General features: G+C 41.8%; 2 long non-coding RNA genes across 2 annotated transcripts; both read right to left on the reverse strand.

Moving 5' to 3' along the window:
* Positions 1–1,226: 1,226 nt before the first annotated feature.
* LOC135237982 (uncharacterized) lies at positions 1,227–4,219 on the reverse strand. Its single transcript, XR_010324976.1, has 2 exons — positions 2,852–4,219; positions 1,227–2,752 (listed from the first exon to the last, which is right to left on the reverse strand). It is a non-coding gene; the product is annotated as an uncharacterized LOC135237982 (long non-coding RNA).
* A 529-nt stretch (positions 4,220–4,748) lies between these two features.
* On the reverse strand, positions 4,749–9,161 carry LOC135237983 (uncharacterized). Its single transcript, XR_010324977.1, has 2 exons — positions 8,980–9,161; positions 4,749–5,160 (listed from the first exon to the last, which is right to left on the reverse strand). It is a non-coding gene; the product is annotated as an uncharacterized LOC135237983 (long non-coding RNA).
* Between the last annotated feature and the right edge of the window lie 1,148 nt (positions 9,162–10,309).

Genomic DNA, 10,309 nt, shown 5'->3' on the forward strand with positions numbered 1-10,309 from the left:
AACACTGAACTGTAAAATGCAAAGACAGACCAAGCATCAGCATTCCTTGTGTGTGATTATTTTTTTTCCTCCCTTCAACAAAGCAGTGTTATAGGAGCTTGTGCGTGTACACAATCCATTACCCTGCCCTGTTACGGCATGTGCCCTGTGACTTCTGCAACCCCCTCCCCCCAACTCCCCCCACCTTAACGCCCAGTTCGCTTAATCATGCCAATGCTTGCTACAAAGCATGAGACAGATTCTACCAGAACCGGGGGGGAAAAAAATGTATGTTGTGAGATGAACCCCTTCAAAAGTGCCATTGATACATTGTGTAAAACAAGAAAAAAAAAACTTTGTTCTTTATTTGAAAGTGAGTCGCACGTGTGTGTGGGAAAGATTCACTCAGCACAACAAAGGCAGTATTTTCTACATTTTTAAACCTCACTTTCACACAGTTCACTAGCATGAGTGTTTCAGTGACGTTGCACACACACTCGCTGGTCTGGGAAGGGGACCCTGGCTGCTGCTCTTAAGTAAATGCACTTATGTTCTGCGTCGTAAGTCACTGTGGATAAGAGCGTTTGCTGAAACTGCATCTGCATCTCGCATTTAGCAGACACTCATATCCAGAGCGACTTACACAGCAAAAAATCAATATACAATTTTCCTCCACCCGATCGACAGTTCCATCAACAGCCTAGGAGTGCCACTCCTATATTTATATTTGTCCGAAACATTAAGGCTTGCTGTTCCAGATGCATCTGATGTCCGAGACGAGTTCGAAGCCCTGTAGTTTGTCAACATGTCCTGATATGCTCTCTAAGCTTTGCGGTTTCGTGATAGCCGAGGGTGCTTGACCGCACGTGCTCTATCGGTTCAGGAGTCTTTTAGGCGACTTTGTACCTTTTTGTATTAGCAGCATCTTTCCCATGTAAATCCGAGGAGCGGAGGGGCGTGTCCACTCTGCGCCCCTCCCATTGGCTGCTGGAGAGCTGTGGTGTCCCTGCACAACATCCACTGCACAACATCTACAGAAAGAGCTGCAGCAGAAATCTCAGAACCCGGACAGAACACACTGGAAGGCCCCATCAATATATTTAGTAACAGACTGAAAACATTTACACCCCAGATCCTGGGCCCCCTTTGAGCCTGGGCCCGGGAGAGAGTGCTGTGCTCTACCCCCCCCCCCCCCAACAACGTTCTTCAATTATCTGACCAATAAACCACAAATGCTTACAATCTGCTCTGGTGTCGAAGATTCACTTTAATTCTGACACATTTTATACAGTATTTGAACCTCAGTGGTAAAACGGCACTGTAAACTCAACAAAATCCTGACAATCACAATTAATCACAAACTGTATGTATTACCTTTCTTACATAACATTCAAAGCACATTCTAAATATATCAAAATGGTGAGGGAACAGACTCAAACAAGATGAAAACATAACCAGACGGTTGAACAAGCAGGCTTTTGACATAATAGATACACATTGAATCAAAGTTGAATCCAGGTCACATAATTCTATAAGCCAGAAATTTATATTAAGCGCTGGATCAACGTCAACATTAATCAAACATTGATTTCAGCGTCGTATCTGGTGTAAAATGTCTCAGAAGTGACTTGGTTTGGTTTCAATTTAATCTGAATGCATGTAAGCATCGAGGTGTCACCCACTTCACTACGCAGTCTAAGGCTCAAGCAGAAATTTGTTTTGGCTTTTTTTGTGTGTAGACCGCTACTAAACTGTGAATGCATTATTCCAACTCTACAGACCTGATGCCCTCTCCTTCACTGGCAATAAAAGAACCAAAAATTGAGCCTTTCAGATCTGCATCTAGCGTTTTATTGCTGCCCTGTTTTATTTAGTTGTTTTATGTAGTTCTACCCATTTTGGTCATGGTAAATCTTATCTAGATACTCTTCACATCTTCCTTTCTTAGGCTTAGATTCTATTTCCGTTTAATCCACTTACAGCTTTTTACTTTTATCGGGAAAGTGCTTTGAGCGCCGTGCGCGAAAAGAGCTTCAGAAAGAAAGATACTGTATCGCATAGTGCTTATAGGCCAGAAAGCAGAATAGCTGGGCGAAACAGCCAGCGTAAGCATTCCTGTTAGCACTTCTTCCTGTTAACGCTGCACGAAATGTTCCAGATGTATCCGATGTCCGAGACAAGTTCGAAGCCCTGTAGTTTGTCAACATATCCTGATATGCAAAATCTTTTCAGTTTTGAAATACAAATTTTCATGAAACCAGTGAAATGCATTGTGGAGGGGTGGTGTGGTTAGGGCGCCACCTGCAGGCGGAGAGGGAGCGGTTTAGCTGGCACTGCAAACAAAGGTGAATGCAATTAGCAAATAATTGTAATCGCGCACACCTGTGGTTGCAATGCAAGCTAAACCGCTCCCTCTCCGCTTGCAGATGGCGCCCTGACCACACCACCCCCAACATGCATATTCTTTAGCTCCTCCCATAAGACTGATGACAAACTAACTGCTTTACAAGTCGCAGGATGTGACATCACTTGCTATAGTACAGCAGTGTAAAGGGGCATTGATAGGCTATTTTTTGGAAACTGCTTGCACTCTCCCAGTATGAAAACAGCAGGTAAACAAAGCAGTTTGCTTTACACCTTAATTCTGAATGAATGTGGTCTCCTTTACATCTGAATTCTGAATTAATGCACAGCCTTCTTTACACCTGAATTCTGCATGAATGTGGTCTCCTTTACATCTGAATTCTGAATTAAAGCACAGTATTCTTTACACCTGAATTCTGAATTAATGCAGTCTTCTTTACACCTGAATTCTAAAATAATGCAGTCTTCTTTACACCTGAATTCTAAAATAATGCAGTCTTCTTTACACCTGAATTCTGAATGAATTCACAGACATCACGATCATAGCATTACCACTCCCACCCTCTTCTGACTCGTTAATCAATTTAATCCCTCAAAGTTCCGTGCTGACGTCACCTTAGACACTGTCGTTAGGGAGACACCGATTAGAGCCGTCTTGGTCGCCATGGTTCCCGCCAAATCAAAGTCATCTCTTTATCAAAGTCACTGAGGTCACCTCCTGCTGGCTGCAGTTACAGGCAACCATTTGTATGCATCACCCGTTGCATGCTGAGATGTTATTTTCTTAATGACTGGATGAGCCACACCTGTAAGTTAGCCTCTGGTTTGCATATACCAGCACATACCTCATTCACCAAAGTGTTTCCTTTCATCCCAGCATGCACTACATGTTTTGCTAGTTTTTAGTTGCATCCTCTGAAATGAGCTCATTTGAAATGCATTCTGGGAAAATGCTACAGTATATGACACTTGTTTGGTTCTGTTTATCAAAATAATAGACATTCTATCATGTGGAACAGCTGTCTGCTCAATATATCAGTCACCAGCAAAGTTCAATATAATTTCAGCTTATTTTCACGTATTAATTTCAAACTCTGACAGGGTTCTTTTGTATGTGTGCTAGTATATCTATACAAGCATACTACAACAGCCAATCAAAATACAAGCACAGATCAAATATATGGGACAGTACAATCCTGAAGGTAAAACACAAAAAATAAAATTTATAAAAATATAGGTAAAGATGTAGTTATAATAAAAATATTTATTACCAATCAATAAAAACAGTACTTTAGAAAAACAGGAACTCTTACTCCTGCAGTCTCAGAGTTGCAGTTCGTTTGAAAAAGCAAAAATGTTCTATGATAATACTGTACAAATCATTCCCCTGTAATCGAAAAGTGACATTATGAGGTTTAACGCAGCAGGAGGCAGTAAGTCGTATACTTATCTCCAGTAGGGGGCGCCATATTCTAGTCCCCGACAACAACATAACTCACTACCGCACCTCAGCACGCTCCGGAACATTCTCTCTACATCGCAAGCATGCCACACGCAGGTCTCCATCCGCTACACAGCAGAGGCGCCGCGTTGCTGTCGTTGTCAAGGAGCTACCGTGGGAAAGACAGTAGGCTGTATAGTTATCTCCCAGATCTGGTGTGATCCTAAAACTATACAAACTACTACCTCATCCCACAGCACGCAACATTCTGTCCGGAGAGCGGGCTCTTCTGTCCGGAGAGTGGATTCTTCTGTCCAGAGAGCGGGTTCTTCTGTACAGAGAGCGGGTTCTTCTGTACAGAGAGCGGGTTCTTCTGTACAGAGAGCGGGTTCTTCTGTCCAGAGAGCGGGTTCTTCTGTCCAGAGAGCGGGTTCTTCTGTAAGAGGTTCTTCGTACGAGAGCGGGTTCTTCTGTACAGAGAGCGGGTTCTTCTGTACAGAGAGCGGGTTCTTCTGTACAGAGAGCGGGTTCTTCTGTCCAGAGAGCGGGTTCTTCTGTCCAGAGAGCGGGTTCTTCTGTCCAGAGAGCGGGTTCTTCTGTCCGGAGAGCGGGTTCTTCTGTCCGGAGAGTGGGTTCTTCTGTACAGAGAGCGGGTTATTTTGTACAGAGAGCAGGTTCTTCTGTACAGACAGCGGGTTCTTCTGTACGGAGAGCGGGTTCTTCTGTCCGGAGAGCGGGTTCTTCTGTCCGGAGAGCGGGTTCTTCTGTACAGAGAGCGAGTTCTTCTGTACAGAGAGCGAGTTCTTCTGTACAGAGAGCGGGTTCTTCTGTCCGGAGGGCGGGTTCTTCTGTCTGGAGAGCGGGTTCTTCTGTCCGGAGAGCGGGTTCTTCTGTCTGGAGAGCGGGTTCTTCTGTCGTTTTAACAAGCAGTCTTTTTTTAACAGATGTTTCACTCCCTTGGTGATTAAAGGCACTGTTGCATCATTTTATTGCATCTAACCTCCATTTTAAGCACTACATTGAAAAATCACTACATTGAAAAATCATCAAACATTTATTAGCTTAGCACAGTAGCTAATGAATACAAACACTGACTAAAAACAGAAGGCCTCTACACTAAGACAATGGTATTACACTGATGGCATGAATGCAAACCCAAAAGCAGCCAAGTCACTGGCAGTTAGCCTAAGTTATTGGATGCATCCATTTAAGTTGATTATGCCACAGAATTGTGGAAAACAGAATGAGCATTGACTAGACAAAGTTGCAAAAATAAAACAGGATATTTTTCCATACAAAGGGATTTCACAATGAACATTTTACGAATCCTCAGCCAAGTTCCCTCCGTCACAGCTGTCTGCACTCAATCTTCAAGCCTAAAAACAAAGAAAAAAACATCATTATCCCTTTGAAGACTAGATTTTTTAGAATGTTTTTTCAAAAATTTAAGTCAGTTTTCAAATTACCAGTAGTGGTTGTTGCATCGAGATTAGAACATTCAGTTAAGGACATTCTAATCTCATATTTGTGACCTCACACCTTAAAGGGTTAAATAGCTGGGGATGCGCCCAAGAAAAAAGCCAATATTCTCTAACTACCTAATTGGAATATTTCACTTTTACATGTTTAGCAGTTAGGCTAATTGAAGAATATGTATTTTGGAATGTTCTAGAACTCCGCTGCTTTCTGTTTCCAGTAGTGATTGTTACATCAGCATTAGAATGCTCAGTTAAGAACATTTTAATCACATATTGTGATCTTACACCTTAAACTCTTAAAGGGTCCAAGTATTGTGCAAAAGGCTTAAATGTTTATTTGCTTTTAACAGGAAACCTGACAACATTAGTAATCTAAACCTGCAATGCCATGAGCTGAAAACCGTCAGTATTTCCAGGTACAAACTCTAATGCAAATTGAGGCTCCAGTTAGAGGCTGCAACTCAAAACCTGAAGAGATGAAGCAACTTCAGTCTTTATTTTTTACTTGCAACTTTTTACTCATAACAGCACATTGCTCTTCCATGTATGTTTCCCAAGGCTTCTATATCTTCCTTTTAGTGTGGTGCCCAGAACTGCACACACAATAATAGAAGAGTTATAGGCCTAGCTGAGGTGCTGACACAAACTACAACTGGCGGAAATGAGTGAAACAGTAAATACGAAATTAAACGCACACACGCACAATAAGTAGCCAACCATCTGTTGGAGTTTCCGTTTGGCCCGATAACCAAAAACTGTTCGTGCTTTGCTCATTTTAGTTCAGTGAAATGTGGAAACAATGCCAGCGTCTTTTCTGGAATGTCTTTACGCCAAGCACAAGCTTAAACAACGCTCCCGTTCTCTGAGTGGCTCAGTCTGTTCCGACAGAGAATCTCAGAAAGACATTCTAGAGTTTTGGGGCGTGTTCCAAGTTGCCAAACGGTTTTCTCTGGTTCTCCTTGACCTCTACGGGCCCTAAATAGTTCTCAACACATTACAGACACATTCAGCAACACATTCGCAACAGTCTTCCAGATGCAGCGAGGGGCGCTACGTATGGTGTAGCCAGAAGTCGCGGCCGATGCATTCAAGAATCAGGAGCACACCCTGGGCAAATGCAAATCTGCAGCTGCAGTAGGCCTAACCACAACCTCTGGACGTTCCACTCAACACCATTTCCGTTCATAAAACATTCGCTCACTGCCAGCTGGCATGGCTTACATGTACTGTGAACACCTGATAGGCCAATGTTGTTTTATTTGCTGAACTTGAGCTTTTATCAATAAAAGATAATAGCAAGCACAAGTTATATCATAGTACTACAAAACTGCCCACTGCCACCAGAGTCGATATCTTGAAATGTTAACTATTGCTTTGGAGGGCCAAATAATCAAATAAAAATAGAAATCAGTTGATATGGATGACATCACAAACCTTTCGTGCCTCACTGAAAACTAGCGAACGCAGCTTTGATGTTTAAAAAAAGAACAGCATTCAGGTCAGCCCTACCATATTCCTCCACAACACAGCCCATCCAGCCCATAAATCTGAGATTTTGCTCAATGTTTGCCCTGTCTGAACACAATGCTCTGCAATATCACAATATACAATATCATTCAATACAGGCCAGGCTAAACAGCGGCCTAAATTACAGAGCAAGACTGCAAGGAAAGGGACTCTCATCCGTGAAAGAGAAGCCACAACCACCATCAAGTCTGCAGATGTTCTCCTGCAATGTCTGAACTGCAGCAGGTTGAGGAGAACACTCGATTCACACTCACATCGGGGCACTTCAAAAGTCAGAATTAAAAGTCATTTTTTAAATTCTTATTTTTATTTAAACAAAGCATGCTTCTTTGACGTTGTGCAGGCATTGCCATTTTGGCCATCATAGGAAAAGGTACATGAATGATCATGGGATTATGACAGTGGACAAACAGGAGTTAGATATATGGGATTTTATCATGGGACCATGTCATTATACCATTACATACATGGGAGTTAGGTGCACCATCACTGAAGCTACAAAATAAATGACGAAATCTATTACACAAAATTTATTCTGAGTAGTAGAAGGGTGAATATTCAGCAGTTATGTCGGTTGAGCAACACTAGATGAAAATCAGTGGAAAGTATCTCCCTCCTACACTAAATTAGGCAACAGGCAGACCCTAAAAGCATCAGGAAGTGCCATTTGAACTGAATAACCTTAATGACACTTAGGCCTACTTCAAAGGACCCACTCTTTGCAGGGTGTAAGGTGCAGGGAGAAACTGATTTCGAACATAGCCAGGGGTACTGACCTAAAAATAATTGTGAAAATTATTTAATCATACCTCAGATCACTCGAGATGGAAAAGGGAAAGATCAGATGGTTTTATGTGGAAACTAAAGAGGGTAATATGCAAGTTTGGTGCTGTCATTTGATTTTTGATTCAGGTCAATCAACTGTGTTCATTTGATATGACTGCTTTTGTCACTAGTTAAACTACAGACTGTGAGATATTCAGAGAAGCAATCTCCCAATTGGAAACATAGGCCAATCCATTTCAATGCAAAATTTAAAAACAATTACACCTGATTTATCAATCTTGCATAAAGCCTACAAATTTTCAGTAAAGAAAGTGATGAATCACTGAGCACGTAGGCAACATGTTGGAACCACTGCCACCATACTGGCATAAAATGGCAGCTTAATTACTTTTACATGCTTTCACAAATAATGAGGTTCCATACCATGATAATGGATTAAAGGGTTTTTGTTGAAAACCCTTCTTAATCAGCTGTTAATGGCAAAACTGTTAAGAGATGAAGAACATGTTTATTTAAAAACATTGTATGAAGCCTAACATATTTTGACACCTGCATAACATTGTATCAAAGGCCAGAGCCCTTGAAATCAGGGAGGGGGCTCAAAAATAAATTCCAGGCCAAAAACATACCCCTGAAATGAACGCAATTCCCCACCAAGAAGTAATACATTTTACCAAATACACCTCCCCATACAGACCCCTGGGGAGATTCACAGCTGATGGTTGAGGACAGTAATGGTTGAACTAGTTAACTTACATGATTACCCATAGAACATGTACATACGTTTCCTCTGTGGCACTAATAAAACTGAAAACCAAGCAACTATCATAACTTTACCCAGCTGGGTTACCTTCATATGCCGACTAGTTTACCAATAACACGCCATCTCTCCTCTCTATCCCAGTATCGAAATAGCGGGAGCACCTAAACATCCCTCAACTACAGTAAATCTCTCATCTTGCCAAGATTTGTTAGCTATCGTTGTCCACCTTTATACTCTAGAATTAGTTAGCGAAGCTAACACAGCTACAGATCAACCTACAAGCAAAGTTTACACTTTGCTAGATTACATACCTAGGGTAGACATCAAGCAGTAGCCAAGTAGCTATGCAAGTTAGTCAGCCAGTTATATGTGCAAGCCCGTTTCTACACACTCATGCGCTAGTAAATTAGGCACATTCCTGCACTCTTCCAATTTTAAACGATTTACAATCAGATAGAAAATTAAAAATGGCGGTTCACATACAACCCTGCATGGACATAGCCTGCAACAAATGCCTTTTTCATGAAGCTATCACAGAACCAAAGACGCCGAAGTGAAGGCAACTCTCCGTCGGCCCCTTCCGTAACCGAAAGGCCGAGCTGTTGAGGAAACACCAAAGCTAAGCAGAAAGAGCAGCTTACCCACATTTGCGCCCTAATTCTCTTCCGCCATCTTACAGTATACCAACCATACAGAGCTCGCGAGAGCGCGAGGTGCTTCCTGTAGCAGCTCTGTCGTCACGTTGGGCGTGTCTGGGCAGTAATTGACACTGACGAACGGGACGTAGCCTACTGTAAAGGCGACCTGACTATGGCTTGAGGATAGTCAGAATACCCGCAAGCCACCAAGCTGCCTATGGCTCGCTAATGTAGGAACGCAATTAAAATTATATCAGGCTATTCGAAAAGTGATGGTGGAGCTGTTCGTGCTGACAAGGTGTAAAAGGACTGTAAGACAGTGCTGCCATCTAGCTTGTAAATGTTATTATAACACGATTATAGACAAATTATCTCTGACTGGTCCAGGATCCGTTTTGGCACGGGCTGTTCTGATAAAACGTGAACCCTATATTGAGATTATTTCCATTGTTGGTGTTTTGAGTAGTAGGCTTCTGTTTTTTGTAACCGTCTACTTTAACAGACTTGTAATCATCAAAAATTATGGTATTTTATCCAATTAATTAAACTACATTTGAACAAATAGATACCACTGTATCTGAGTATCATTATTAAAAAAATATTGTAAAATGCTTCAGATATATTTGCTAATGTTTTTGGTTTGCTGTTACACTTTTATGTGTTTGTTTATAGTTTAATGTATTGTTTCTAACTTCCATTTTGATATCTGATTTAATTCTCATAGTAGAATAGCTAGTACACGAATAGTATCAGCTATTCTGCTATCAGAATTAAATCTGAGCCCATGTACCTGCATCGGGGCTGTGTCAGTGCTGGCTATAGCAGAGCAGCACATAAAATGTATATGTTATTAAATAGCATTTTATTTCATCCTATTTTGCCCAGAGATTGTATTCATGCAAAACTTCAACTGTGTAGCATTCAGGGGGGTCTTGCTCTTTGATCTTGTATATTAAGCATTGTTAAAGAGTGTTCTTGTTAAGTGTTTTAGAAGAGTTAACATTCAGCATATTGATGCGTTCCACTGTCTGGGATTGAAGCTAGGCCGTGCTGACTGTGGCTGGCAGCCCCACAGTGCAATACACAGCTAGCATTAGCATCACCCAGGGATTGGAGGGTTTTTTCAGCTGGGATGACAACTACTACTGTCCTACAGGTTGATGAAGCACCTGCAAGTCCATCTGTCAAGTTGCATATGAAATGTCTTCCTCAAACTCACATCTATGTGAACCAAACTTGCAAACTGTGGTAGTTAAGAAGCAGCGCTTGGCATTGTGGGATTTGGAGGAGAGCACGTGCTTGCCTGAACTCTTTAGAATTGACAGGAGGCTGC

This window comes from Anguilla rostrata, chromosome 13, assembly GCF_018555375.3.
Source record: "Anguilla rostrata isolate EN2019 chromosome 13, ASM1855537v3, whole genome shotgun sequence".
Lineage (NCBI taxonomy): Eukaryota > Metazoa > Chordata > Actinopteri > Anguilliformes > Anguillidae > Anguilla > Anguilla rostrata.